We start from the raw sequence: 15,686 nt of genomic DNA, 5'->3' as shown, positions 1-15,686 counted from the left end.
CTAAAGGGGGGAAAAAAAAGTAAAAGAATGTGTTCACTTCACAGCCAGGGCGGGTCAACTTACCCAATGGGTCATCTTACCCCGTTCTCTAAACCAGGTATCTAAACATCTGTCGAAACAACATTCTTTTGCTGCACAAGGTAGAGGTCAAGTCTAGTATACACATCACCAGTCCTGTCCTATAGGTGCAACTCTTGGATTAGCATGTCCTCCCTCTGGTCCATAGCTCTAATGCCTTAATGCAACGGCAGCAAGAGCAGTAAGGCTATGGGCCAGAGCTAGTCCTCCCCTGAATGTTTGAAGTGTCCAAGGTGCAAAGAATATAGGCCTAGGGCGAGACAGGAGAAAGGTTTCATAGCACTTCAGGGAAGGCTGAACCTGGGTTGGTCTGTAGATTTAGCTTACGATGATAACTGATAAAACATTTGAGAGCAAAGTGCAGGGCTTGACATTAACATTTTGAGGCACTTGACCTTCGGACAAGTAGCCTACATTTCCCATTGACCTGTCTGGGCACAAACGTCACTTGTCCGGAGCACTAGCACACACAAATACATTTTAAATCGTAAGTTGGTTTTGGTGAATACATGTTTGATTATTAGATGAATGTATTCCAAATACACAGCCATAGATCGGTCCTATCCACACACGGTTAGCAGACTGAACTCGTCTGAACTTGTAGTACTACGTGTGTAGGCTACTAACACTAATAATTAATTCCTAAGACTTGGAGTCAGATATTGTCCTCTAGTTTCATATCTGTTTGAAAGTTCAGGCAGATAACGTGTGTCCTCCTCCGCCTGAATGGCGGGTAAAATATCGCCACTTTTCCATGAAGAAAAGCTGGACTGAAAATATGAAAACTGCCTTTGGGAATAGTAAATGTTTGGGCAGCACTAAACGTGCGTTGCAATTGTTGTGGGGTAATTGATCACACCACCTGCCAACTGTGCCCCATACATTATCTTCCTAAAGGAAGTATTGATATGTTCAGTCCTGCTTTTCCTCGTGGAAAAGTAGCGATATTTTACTTAACACATGTTTTCTGACCAGAACTTTCAAATGGATATGAAATTAGTCTCCAAAACAACGTCAAGTCTTAGTAATTCATTATTTGGTGAGTGCACACACAGTGCTACAAGTTTAAATGCTGACGAGGTCAGTCTGCTAACTGTGCACAGATAGGACAGATCTATATTTGGAATATATGAAATGTAGGTAAAATCACATACATTCTAGGGCTAACAAGTTAGCAGAAGTCCATCGATCGGCATGCATACTTTCTCAATAGACCAGGGCCGTCTATTTGCTGAATAGCGTATCGTTAATATATTCTTGATTTGATTTTAAATCATGTTTTAAATATTTCATGTAATCATTGATCGCTCGTTTAGCACAAAGAAAGACGTGAAGAAAAAACCACACCTGTGTGAAGTGAGGGGCGCTAATATATTAAAGTCTAACTCATGTTGCTATGATTAGGTGATGTAAAACAAACAGTGACAAAACAAACATTAATTTTCCCTTCATTGTCAATGGCGTTATTAAAACAAACATTGAACTAAAAAATCACACCTATGTGAAGTGAGGGGCACTAATATATTAAAGTCTAACTCATGTTGATTAGGTGATGTAAAACAAACAGTGCCAACACAAACATTAAACGCCATTAACAATAAAGAGACAATATGACATAAATTACACATTATGACGTAAAGTTTCCCTTCATTGTCAATGGCGTTTACAAAACAAACATTGAACTAAAGACAAACATTAAACCTGTAGGAGGGGCTAGCGCCCCTCAATAAATAAGTGACAGTGTATTTTTTCCCCCATTGAAAGTAAAGAAACAAGCCACAGAATAACACAAGGTTCTGTTTTCCTGAAACGGAATGGCGGTCAAAATATTGGAAAGGTGATTATTAGGAAAGCCAGACTAGCCAGACAGAAAAAGTGAAACCAAAGTCACTTGTCCAACGGACAAGTAAATATTTTATGCACTTGTCCGGAAAGATGTATTAGTTGTCCCGGACAACAGGACAAGCCTTAATGTCAAGCCCTGGCAAAGGGTTTATATTTGTCAGGTCTGGAATAATGTAGTGATTTCAGATTCAGCAAATATAATCATATTGATATATGATCACCGGCTGGGTCACCTGGAGGAGAGGTGACGCCACAATGATTCCAGGAACATCACTGACTGTGGCTCAAGAGGTAGAGCAGGTCGTCCAATGATCCATGGGTCGGCGGTTCGAATCCCGGCTCCTCCTGTCTACATGTCGAAGTGTCCTTGGGCAAGACACTGAACCCCAAATTGCTCCCGATGTGCTGGTTGGTACCTTGCATGGCTTCCGCCGCAATCGGTGTATGAATGTGTGTGTGAATGGGTGAATGTAATGCACAATCTATGTAAAGCGCCTTGGATAAAGGCGCTATATAAATGCACCATTTACCATTTACCATTTACTGAAGATGTGTCCAGACTAGGCATCAGTAGATGTTTGTACACAGTAGGATTAATCACACTCAGGCTATAGGCGATTTATTTCATCAGCTTCACAATAAGAAGTTTAAGTGAGTGAATAACTTGATATAAGTCACTGGGCATAGGTTTCACATTATCATTGATACAGGATCAGATCTGTTTTCAGTACTACTACCTGTCATAGTTGAAGATCAGACTATTGATTGGAAATTCAAATATTTGATCCTAGGAATGATCAAATGAAGGAGCGTCTTTGACCATGACTATGTGAGTCATGCCGATGACACTATCAAAGACATACCTGTCACTTCCGTCCATATAAGTCAGTGTTTTGTCTACAAGTATAAATTACTGTAGTATTCATGTGGATGCTCTTTCTCCAAGGAAGACCCTGGAAGCTTGAACATAGAATCATTGAAGCAATGGCTCCATCCATTCATTGCAGCAGGCAAGATCTTTGAATTTTAGTACACTTCTGCCCTCTAGTGGACAAAGCCTGACATAGAGGAACAATAAAAGGAGAACTCTGTTAAATACTCTCACATCTAGAAAATGTTCTTTTAAAAACAAAAATAAATGTGTCAATGAACTTGTAAGTTAACAATCCAAAGCTAATGCCAATCATTCATATTATAATTAAAAACATGCTTTTGTGTAGCTGTCATCTGCCAGCTCCTATTAAGTTGACATTTAATTAAGCTGACATTTTCCTCCCTTGCATATCTCGAGAAACAACCATTATGACTGATCGACTTCAAACGTAGCCCCTCTTATCTGTAGTAAAAGTCCCGTGCTGTGTCCGCCTTTGTTGGGATGTTTGCCCAGGTGTGCCTTGGAGGGGCAACCATCCAAAACATCACAACCCCCACAATATTTTTCTTTTGTGCTTTATGATTGAAGATTACAACACCTCTTCATTACGTGCTGCATGGGTCTGGGGTCAAAAGCAACAGGGGGCAAATGTAACACACTATAATTCTCAGAAACAAGCTAGAGGGATGAGACTTCTTCTACACAAGCTCAGTAGGGTCCTCTCTCTCTCTATGGAAGAGTAAATGATCAATTCATCAGATGAGTGATGTGCTTTTATTTGAGATATAGGGCTGTTTGCACCAAGACAGATTAAGCCTTAATCTGGTTTAAATCAAGGTTTATCTATTAATACAGTTGCACCAAACTTGCATCTAGTTTTCACTAATCAGGTTAGTTACTTTTAAACCATCCTTTCAATCTTGGTTTTGTTTAGTCTTGGTTTGAATTTTCACAGTACCTGGATTAATGTCAATCCTGTTGCACCACTACTTTAAACTTTGATTTAAGTATCTAAACTAGCAGGAGAGGTGGTTTAAATGTATACATAGCAGTATAAATCAGATGGCTTCATGAAAACAAAAGAGTAGACGAAAGAGCACCTCAAAGAAAAATAAGGGACCGTCTAAACGCAGTCGAATTTTATGATTATAATGAATTTAAAAGGCGGTACAGATTTAGCGAGCGAGCCGGGTTTATTATTATTATATATTTTTTGCTGCAGGCACAATATTTAAACCTAAGCTGCTGTCCACATTCTCAAAATGTGAATGAAATAGTAACGCTAATGATTTTAGGCTCAAGACTGCTGTTTATTTACAGCACAAATCCAAGATGGCGGACACACAACAATGTTTAATCCATGAATTAATCACAATTTAAAGTTTTAATTACAGTTTAATGGATTTGAATCACAGGTTAAGGATTTAATCACAGATCTGTTAAGCAATGCTTAAAATTAAGTGGTGGTTAACTCAAATTAAAATTAATTCTTTATCAACAAATCCTTGATTAACACTAAACTAAGCTCTATTTAATCGTTATTGGTGCATTATTGGCCCATAGTGTGTTAATATGACTTATTTGTGTTAAATTGCCCCCAACCACTGTCAATTCTAACAACATTAAAAGTAATATTTTAGTCTTGTCCTTACAGTGAAAGCTTTTTATTAGTTAGGGCACACATATGTGTCTGATATCGACTCCCTTACACTCACTATTTCCTATATCATATTCCATAATACAAATAGTTCCCCATCACTATTCAGTATGACTGAAATTAACAGCCTTTATAGTTGTCAGTATTTATTAAAATAATGAATTTAACCTTTTGAGATTTTTCCTTATGCTAGTAATATACAATAACTTAGTGAGCAACAAAATAAATATTTAAATATTTCAAAATGGAGGCACTTCAAACACACATATAGACTTCTCTGACAGCATGCCTCCTACTGAGCCACATTTTGAATGCAGGGCACGCATGGACACACTTGCAAGGGGTACTGCCAAATCGGCTGGCATGGCAACGGTTTGTATAGTGTTATGTCAGACCAAAGCTCTCCTCAGTCCATTTAAGGTGTTGCAAAAAGAAAATAAGATATTTAGGCCTTGAGTAGTGATTTGTACAGTTTAATTTAGATTTTGAAGGAGGTTCATTTAAAATGTATCTCAACAGGTTGTTGGGCAAGAAACGTTCGTTGTCTAGTCTTTCTGTCAGATTCAACAGACAGACTTCAGAGCAGGTACAACCTCCAACAGATGAGGACATGTATCTACAGCAAGCAGTTCCTCATCAGGAGACAACAGAAGCCTCCATCACCAAACTTCATGAACAACAATTAGCCCCAATAGTTGATCTTAAACAAGAAGGGGTTGTTCTGGAGTCTGAGGAATTAATCAAACATGAATACTCTTACAGAGGACCTTCTGGAAGAGCAGACAAGGGTAGAAACCATCCTACATCACCAAAGCTTAAAGCCACAGAAGAGCTGAAAAAATCAATAAAACAGCTGCAGGCAAGGAATGAAACCATCCTCCAAGAGAGGCTGGAGAAGGATGATGTTGAAGAGATCGTTGGCCACCGAGAGCAACTCTACATTCAGAAAAATGAGTACGACAGGAGTCTGAATGAGAAAAAGAAGGCCTGTAAAGAGCAACGCCAGCAAATTGAAGGCCTGATGAAAACCCGTGAACAGATGAGGCTAGAACACATGTCACGACGAACACTGAACGCCTTGATGGGTGACAGCCCGTTCGACCTGAGGAACCAGCTAGAGAGTGAGGTAGAGCTATATAGAGATGAGGAGTTTTTCTCTGCTCTTCAGTTGGCGCTGTTACCCCCATCAGTAGAGCATGAACGTGCCATGGCGCAGGAGAAAGGAAAGGTCAACAGTAGGCGTCCTCTAGGCCTAGGTGTTTCACACCAGGAGACCACAACTTACATCATCACCAAGCATCAACCAGCTCCAAAATTAACCATGAATGATCTTGAAGAGGACCTTCTGGTGGGTCTGGAGGCCATGGAACAATTCCTCTCTCCAGAGCAGAAGCTTAAAGCCACAGAAGAGCAGAAAACAAAGTTTCACTCAAGTGAGGAAACCATTGTTCAACTCCAACAGACTTTGGAGAAGAAGGAGGAAGAGATCACTGACCTTCAAGAGAAACTCTGCATTCAGACAGAGGAGTACAACAGGATTGTGAATGAGAAAGAGAAAGCCTGGAAAAAGCAAAGTGAACAAATGGAAGAGCTGTGGAAAACCTGGGAACAGATGAAGAAAGAAGAGATCGTGTCAATAAGAACACTGATCAACTTGTTTAGTGACAGCTCTATTGTTGACCTGAATGACCAGAACAAGATTGAGGAAGATTTAAATAGAGATCAAGCACATGGAAGAGACAAGTCTTTCTCAGGGGAATTGTCACTGTTGCCCCTTTCAGATGAGAAAGACAGTGCTGTGGTGGAGAAAAAAAGAGAGGACAAAGGTAGGTGTCATTTAGGCCTAGATATTCTACACCATACCACAGCTACCTTCATCACCAAGCTTCAGAAACATCAGCCAACACCCAAAGCAAACATGAATACTCTTACAGAGGACCTTCTGGAAGAGCAGACAAGGGTAGAAACCATCCTACAACTGCAGAAGACTTTGGAGAAGAAGGAGGAGGAGATCACTGGCCTTCAAGAGAGACTCTGCACTCAGACTGAGAGGTACAACAGGAAGCTGAATGATAAGGAGAAAGCCTGGAAAAAGCAAAGTGAACAAATGGAAGAACTGTGGAAAACTTTGGAACAGATGAAGCAAGAAGAACTTGTGTCACTGCGAACACTGATCAGTTTGATCCGTGACAGCTCTATTGTTGACCTCAAGGACCTACTGGAGATTGAGATAGAGCCAAATAGAGATGTACATGGAAAAACACAGTCGTTCTATCGGGAGTCGGCACTGTTGCCCGCTTCCGTTGCGAATGAAAGTGCCATAGTGGAGGACAAAGTAGAGGACAACAGTAAGTGTCCAGTAGGCCTAGGTGTTCCACACCAGGAACCCACAGCAGAATCCATCACCAAGCTTCAGGAACATCACTTAGCCCCCAAAGCAACCATGAATAATAAACATATGGAGGCTGAGGAAAAGGTCTTCTCCGCAAAGCAGAAACTTAAAGCTGTGGAGGAGGAGGAGGAGGAGGAGGAGGAGGAGTCGCCACTGTTGCCCCCTTCAGTCGAGAGTGAAAGTCATGGTGGAGGAGACCTATGGTATGGTCACAAAGGCAAACCATGGCTGCGTCATAGGTGGGATCGCTTTGTGAATGTCTTCCAGAGAAGCAGGAGAGGGGAACTTGGAGTTGGAAGTGCCTAGCGGCTTGCACCCCAGATTGCTCCAAGATAATTATTGTTTGATGCTTTTTTTAATAATATACATTATTAATGCCCATGCAGCTACAATTCTGGCTGGGTTTCAGCACACTATGGAATGTGGGGATCCAGTCCCAATTATTAGAAAATAAATCTATAATCTATAAATCTATAATAATTAATACATTAAAATAAAGTTTAGGGAGATGCACACGCACACACACACACACACACACACACACACTCACACAGTAACAAGTAAAAACTATTGAATAAATCCAAAAAAGTTGAAAAAGATGTACTGTCTACAGCTTATTTGCATGAGGCTTGCAAATGTACCCAGTTGCACTCTCAAAGTTACATTTAAAATTAACACTTTATTTTTCCATTTCGTTTTTTATTTATTTATTTTTGTTTTCAACAAGTCACTTTGATACATTGTACTGGACTGGTCCCGGCCCAGACTATTGGACTGCCTGCTAGTGAAAGTAAATAGGCTGGCCATTATAAGGAAAGATTTTCTGTTCATGTAGATTGGGTTCACACAGCTCCCTCTAGTGGTGAACACGTGCCAGAAGAAAGCAGGGAAATAACAGAAATCTTCAGTGCAAAATTGTTTAGTTGTAAAGATTTCACAATGCAATTTTAATAATGCACTCATATAGGGTAGGTGCACCTGGATTGACTGAGTTAGTAGGCTATTTGTCATGTTTTAGAATATGATTCAGCAAATATGGTATAATCATAACACAATATCATTTATCAGTATGGTAATATTTGTAATCGATTTTTGTCCATATCCAATTATCCATATCCAATCCAATAGCTTCATACTGTATAGGTTGAGCTATACCCCCCCCCCCCCCCCCCCAACACACACACACACACACACACACACACACACACACACACACACACTCTGCTGCACACAGTGACAGAAAACGCCAAATCCTTAACAAGCAGTATCTGTCATTGGTTTGGGCTGACTATTTGAATCACGTGGACCAAGTTGGGTCAACAACAATTATTACCGTATGACACAGTGTACAAAAACACCTGCACACAAAGCCACACATTGGAGCGGTTAAAAAGTATAAATCTGTCTTTTTAAAGGAGAAAGATGAGGTTCCCATTGAAAGTGGTGACATAATATAAACTAGAACTGCACTCTGTCGAGTGCCTACTTGCGTTGCACACAAGTAGGCCGCAAGCAGAGCGCGCAAGTACTGTTGAATCTCAGCCTCTCTGTAAAACACTAAAGTCGGGTTATAACTGGCTGTCAATGGTGACGTAATTACGATATGTTTCAATATTGGTTGGGTAACAGGTAACGTATGTAAGTTGTAAGTTGAAAAGTAGTATATTGTGGTAACTTGGGTGTCCACAGTCTCCCAACTGAAAGATGGTTGTATGCCATCACCTGACCATGTAAAGAAGTATACCCCTTTCACTGGGTCTGTAAAGATCCCTGCAGGTGGAAATGAAAGAAAGCCCTTGCCCTTAAAGCATCTGGAACTAATTGCTCCAACTGTTTCACTATAGGCTACTTATTGTTGATTCGTAAAAAAAAAAAAAAAAAAAAAGAAAACAAGAAAAAAGGAGAGAGCGCGGCTGATGTACATTCACTGGTTAAATATTCATATTGTGAAATGAGAATAACACCCCCCACTATAGTAACGCTAGTGGGGGGTGTCGACCCCTCTGGGTTTAATTTTAGGAGTACTGTAGATTAGAAGGAAAGTAATTAGTCTGTGACTTGAGAGGCAGCAGGTGGAGGCATGTAACATTGAATGGCAATTATTAAACCCATCATTGTATTTTATGGGTGTAATAAATGGGTTGGCCATCCCTCACAGTTCGTAGAGGTTTGGGCCAACTCCCATTTGAGTCACTTCTCAAAGTACGTACAGGTACGGTTTGTCTGAGTGTCTATATTTAAACACATTAACGCTGCTGTTAATTTTTGGGCATGTCATTATAGGCAAAATATCAAAAAAATGCTGTTGTTGCATATGGACTATGTTCGCCACAAACAAGGTTATCCAGTCTCTGCCGGATGTCAGTGTTGGATGCAGCCAATTCTTCACCCACAGTGCGTGTCCATGATCTACAGAGGTCCATAAAAATTAATCTGGCATTACATAATCTTACATTTATTTTCACAGCCAAATGCTTTCAGTAGGCTACATGTACTGTATATTTATGTCTACATTTCAAATATTGCCTTTCCCTACATCACCTCTAAGGTTATCCAGTATGTGCCGCAGCCCTTGGATGTAAGCAATGACACCGAAGGACCTCATCTCTGCTCTGTTGGTGCTCTATGTATTAGACTGCTCTCGGAATCCTGGGCTCACCTGAGGATATGAAACAATACAGAAACTTCAAACCAACATAGAAGACTAATTCAACAGGTCAAAAAAAAGTAACTATACACTGTATGTTTGGCTCCACAAATGGACAATTGTACTGTGTGTGTGTGTGTGTGTGTGTGTGTGTGTGTGTGCGTGTGCGTGTGCGTGTGCACGTGCGCGTGTGCGTGCGTGCACATGTGTGTCACTTATTCTACTGTTCTACTTGTAAAGGGCTTATGAGAAAGTCTCTAGCTTTCTCTCACACGTACTGCGACCTTAACCCCTTAAACCCCAGCTTCTGGCCCAGGGCCCAAACATGAGATGACGTATGATACTGGAGGTAGAGCCCCTGATCTCAGGCCAGTGAGGAGGGGAGAGAGGGTAACCAGAGAGCCCCAGAGGGCCTTGGAGTGAAACTCACTGGATCAGGTGTCGGGGAAACAGCAGATCTGAAGGAACGATGGAGAGATACGAGCGTTCTCAGTCTGTGTTTGTTCAGAGACAAAACTTAGAGTTGACCGGGTAGAGAATGCTTCAGGTATGCATAGGAGGGTGCATAGCTGTTCTAAACCAGACTAAATAAAGCTGTATGTGCTTGAGCCTTGAAGGCAAAGTACCACTCAGCGAGTCTTTTCCTCTGGCTTAGGCCGATTATGGGACTCTGTGCTTCTGAGGAGTGGACACAGTGAAAGGAGGGCAAGGAAAGGCAAAAGGTGAGGTGAGGAAGGAGACAGAAGAGGAACAGGGCTTAACTGAAAAGGAATGGAGGGAAGAGGAGTTATAGAAAAGGTAGAATAAGGGACCAAGTGGCCTGAACCTGGTTAACAGCAAGCCACCTTCCCACATTGGACCATCCAGCTCTGGTGTTGGAGTATAAATTCTCCAGCCTGCCTGTGAGTGAAAATAAACTTCTTACTTTACAGCTGCATCACCATTTTTAACTGTTCTCACACTGAATGTTGTTGCAGCTTGGTTACCTTGTGATCTGGATCTGACTCTATTTTAGATTTGTCCAGTTGTTTGAGTGTTGATTGTTTAAGAGACCTCCATCCATTTGGTGTGTTTCTAACTCGTACTGCCTGTAAAAACCATCACTAAAATATTAAATCAATCAAAATGGGCATTGCACTTCTAGGGTCCTTTTAACATCTGCTCGGGTGTTTGTATCCAAGACAGTTTTTAAATGGCTCGATTCAATATTTAGATATTTGATATTCAATTGACCAGACGATGACGAACCACTCCTATACTGTAAGCCCATTTAACTTCAAACTCCACGTTAATCATGTCAGTCTCTTTGTTTCTGGTCACTAATTTTGTCATTCAATTTACAAGGGACCCTTAATGTTTTGTTTACTTTATTTATGTATTTGTTTGTTTGTTTGTTTGTTTGTTTTTTTTGTTTTTTTTTAAAGTTAATTTAAAAAAGATGACAAAAGCTAGAGTAGACATTAAAATGACTCCAGGAGTGTTTAAAAGTGAAATAATGACTCCAGGAGTGTTTAAAAGTGAAATAACACATTTAATAATCTAATTGCTCATAATGACAATAATTATCTCTTTCTTACATTTGTGGTTAGGCGGTGTGACTTTTGTGAAGTGGGCGGCTGTTTAATTGAAGTGATGCTGTTGGCCTCATGCCTCAGGTTACAAGGCATTGTGAGGTAACGCTGGGAGGCAAGTAGGAAAACAGAGGCCTCATATTTTAAACATGTCTGCTCTGGAAACACAAAATACACTCAATAGACAGAGCAGAATGCATGTTATTAAATGCATTCATGTGTCGAGTGCATGTTTGTGGATGATGTGTACTGTGTACTATACTGTCCATGTATGATTTTGTTCTTTGTTCTGTGCGTGCGTCGTGCTAGGTGTCTTCATAAAGGAAGACTAGAAGACACATGACACAGCTGAAGTGTTAAATGTTAACTCTGGCTACGCCTATCCCAGGGTCCAGGCAGGCCAAAGGTCCACTTCATGCTTCTCCTCACTAGCTCCACCTGACTGCTAAGTGCTAACCAGTTCCTTAACACCAGAAGACCCAGCTGACCCGTTTCCCTTCCCAGCCTTCCCTTTTGGAGCTTGCTGGAGCCCTGACAGAGTCCTGGACTCAGCCCAGACCTGCACTAGGAGCCGCAGACAGAAACAGACATTGAGAGGCCTGTATCACTGGCAGTGACAGGACAACACTGAGTGACATCACGCATGCTCATGTGAAGGTACTCGTTAGTCAGGTTCTGTGGAGTGTGTGCGATTAATCTCTCATGCTCTTTTTCAAACACCAAATTACACTGAAAAGCACATGCACGCTGTCATCTTTCCTGGGGCATTTACTACTGAGCACCAGCTCAGCCTTAATTAAACTGCATTGTATATTCCCAAAGTACAACAGTGTTGCCTGCCAAATATATATATTTTTTTGCCAAGTGAGTGGCAAGTATACATTTAGTATTACTCAGCATGGTGTCTAATCTACCTATAATCTAGAACTATTAGTTTAGCATGTTCAGCTACTTACTTTTCCATTCCATACTTCCTTAACCACTTGAACCCTGGCATCCCTATTCTGAGGGTAGCGTTTGCAGAAAACAGCGCAGATGTACTAGCTCACAATGTGTCTCAATGCAACATGTTGTTGACTTGTAGATCGGCTATTTTCGGGAAAGAGATTTGGTGCAGAAGCCAGGGTTTACGAGGTTAAAGCACCTACAAGTGCTTACAAGTGCATATGGTAGGGTGCTTATAGTTAAAGTTAGCTTACCTCTAATGAAATTGACTGTCAGTTTAGACACTGGAAATTATATTTGTACTATGAAGGGAATATGTCTTTGAAATTCAAAGACTCATTTACCATAAACCTGACTCAGCAGTACAATAGACTATTGTCTGTTCTTTTTACTTCAATTATGTGGCAAGATAATTCCTAAACAGAGCTAATCTCCAAGGGGATAAACTACCCTGTACTAAAAGGCTTTTACTATACTATAAGTAAAGGTTTATTGAAGTATTACTGTACGGATATAACTAAACTTTGCTGTTTCATAGCTTTGCTTAATTACTGATTCAGACCCTCCGCAAAGGGGTTATAACAAACAGGTCTGGTAACTGTGATTTAACACACACCAAGGTAACATTTATATTACTCAAACACACATAGCCTCGACGTTGCAATAATGCCCGTAAACAATCACTTGATTTTGGCCATTTTATTACTATTATCTCATAACACACTCACACACGTACAAACATACTTCTACTACACTTGTGTACAGTATAAAGCCTTATTTTTCTTGTCTGGCCCGTGTTAGATCTAATACAATAGCATGATGATCATTACAACAAAGGAATCTGAGACCGTGGCGTTTAGGTAATAACTGCGAACACAAGGGAAACACAAGATACATACTATTAATTCACAGATATAGCGACTGCATAGATGCATCATTTATGACTGAATTTAGAGCATTTAACGAACATATAACACATTAAAAGGACTTACTTAAACGCGTCATCCCGTTTGCTACATTGTTTCTGTATGAATGAACGAACACATCGTGCCCCCTGGTATAGCTCGCCCCTTCCTCTGTCACCCGACACTTCCTATCCCCATACCATGTCCTGTCCTAGTATGAACTCGCATTCCTGGTATATAGTATTAGTAACACATTGGTAACACATTTACCCCCCAATTAGCTGTATTAATATCTACATCCCTGAGATATACTGTAATTGGTTGATAAGAGGATCTCTGTTCTTATATAACACAGAGTATTTACTGTATAGGCAGTGAACTTCATAATAGCACCAACATTCTATACATAAATGACACAACATGAAGTTACAAATATAAGCTGGGCCGGCACTTAATATTATAATGATCCCACTCACGGAATAAACTCGACACCTCCCACTTTTAGGCTACGGTTTGAAATAAACCCAGTAGGCTAAATAGATTCCCCACAATCATTTGCAAACAAAAACATTCAAACAAAAATAAAAAATAAGTATATCAATCATGCTTCTAATCGATGAACGCCTCCGGATGGCACTCACCAGTTGAACTTATGAAACAATAAACCTAGTTTACTTTCATACTGAATTAATTTTGATCTCAATCTGACTATAGGAGGTAGGCACCACCGCTTTGCTCCTTACTGAGTGACAAGTATGCCCCATCACCCAGCTGCCTCAAGTAAACACCCACTGACTAGTCTTACTCGCGCAGCATGCATATGGAAGAGTTCGTTAGGGTATTTCTCAAGAGGACTTTCTAGTCTAATTCACTGATCTTCAACCGGGATTAGGACAACCAGCCGCCGCACATCACGATGGAGGATGACGGATGGCCATGCCACCACGTCTTTCACCACCTGCGACCAACTGATGGGCAGACTTGGACATGTCCGCACCTTTACGTCCCTGACGACACCCTGGTTATCTGGATTCACCTCCACGACACGACCCATCCGGAATCGACCTCGTAGAGCATTCTGGTCCGCGACCCACACCAGGTCGCCGACGGCCACATTCCGTGCTGGAACGTGCCATTTCTCTCGGATGAAGAGATGAGGGCCCGCCAGCTGGCTCCACCGCTTCCAGAACTTGTCCACCTCGCGCTGGACCGCCCGAAGACGACTGTACGGGTAGCTAGGGAAGTCAAAGCCCAGGATGTCTCCCCTGGGCCCTGCCCGCCCCAACAGCAGAGAGTTGGGAGTGATGATGTCCACGGAATCCTCGTCGACCTGAGTTCTGGCTCCGATGGGTCTTTCGTTGGCCAGGTTAGCAGCAAGGTAGAGTAGAGTCTGGAACTCCAACGCCGACAGATCATCGGTGTCGCCGACGCTGCTCAACGCCCTTTTCAGAACATGGACGGCAGCTTCGGCCGCCCCGTTCCGATGCGGTGAGTCCGCTGGGCTAAACTCCCATGCCCAGTCGGTCCCTGCAACTGCTGCTCTTTGCTGGATCTGCTCCTTGTCAATGTCCCCTAGGAACTTGTATAGATCCTCCAATGCTGGTCTCGCGCCAACAAAGTTCGTACCCTGATCAGACCACAACTTTTTTGGATGGCCTCTCAGAGCAGTGAATCGCTGGTAGGTCTGCAGAAAGCCTTCTGTAGACAAGTCCTCAACTAGGTCTGCATGGACAGCCCGTGAGGCCATGCAACTGAAGACCACGCCCCAGACTTTTCTCTTAATGCGTCGCTTCACAGTGCCCCTGACAGTGTAAGGACCGAACAAATCCAGCGTTGTGTACTCGAACGGAGCTGCTGGACTTGTGCGCACTGTAGGAAGATTAGCCATCACTTGACTGGATAGCTTAGCCCCCCGTTTGCGACAAAACAGGCAAGAGTCGATCACCTTACGTGCGACCCTTGGCCCCTGAACCACCCAGGCTTTCTTCCTGACTCGCAGGAGTGTCCCAGCCACGCCCTCGTGGTTTGCACGATGGGCCTCCTCACACAGTAGTGTGCTGAGTCGTGCCTCGTAAGGAATGATGGGCACGCCCTGGCTTTCTTGGTCAACGGTCTGAACCCGGCCTCGGCATAGCAAGAGACCTGTCTTGTCGTTCTTACTAACTACAAGACGGTTTAGTGTCGTTGTCGGGAAAGAAATTCCCTCTTGGGCGGCAAGGCACAGCTCCTTAAATGCTGTGTCCCGCTCTCCGACAGAGAGCACCGCCCCCCACTGTACACGACTGCCGGACTTGAATAAGCCTCCGTGGCCGTGCAACACTCTGCGGACGTAGCCAACTGCCCCGCAGAGTTTTGACAGTGTGCTGCATCTAGCCAAGTCCATTTGGTTCACAAGGCCTGACCCCCACAGCTGTTCAGTTTCGTCATTAGATGCTGCCACAGAACCCCCATCACTGACTGGTGAAGGACCCCTGCTGACCGCTGGAGACCCCCCATTGTCTGGTGAAGATCTGCCACTGACTGGTGAGGACCCGCCACTGTCTGGCAGTGGCGCGGACCCCTGGTTCTTAGTTTGGGATCTAGTAACAGCAGCAGAGAATGCTTTCATTTTGAACACTTTTCTCTGCAATGTACTCACGATTTCCCGCGAGGAAGCAGCCACCTCAGCAGCTGACTTCATAGGCCATTGGTCGACTGGTCTGGCTAGGAACTCTGGTCCCTTTGGCCACAGGGAATCACTGTCTAATTGCTCAGGAGAACCCCCCCTCGTGA

General features: G+C 42.5%; 1 protein-coding gene across 2 annotated transcripts in view; it reads left to right on the top strand.

Annotated features, from left to right (window-relative positions):
- The window catches only part of LOC306941652 (plastin-1-like), a 42,780-nt gene that overhangs the window by 1,711 nt on the left and 25,383 nt on the right, over window positions 1–15,686 (top strand). The window contains exons 2-3 of one of the 2 annotated variants that reach the window (XM_079527234.1): window positions 9,395–9,573; window positions 11,569–11,721. The gene's annotated coding sequence lies outside the window, so the exon portion shown is untranslated. Of the gene's footprint in view, window positions 1–9,394; window positions 9,574–11,236; window positions 11,722–15,686 lie in introns of those variants that run through there. The other variant, XM_079527235.1, reaches the window with a different exon arrangement.

Source organism: Electrona antarctica, assembly GCF_951216825.1.
Source record: "Electrona antarctica genome assembly, chromosome: 18".
NCBI lineage: Eukaryota > Metazoa > Chordata > Actinopteri > Myctophiformes > Myctophidae > Electrona > Electrona antarctica.
This window is presented reverse-complemented; position numbering and strand designations above follow the sequence as displayed.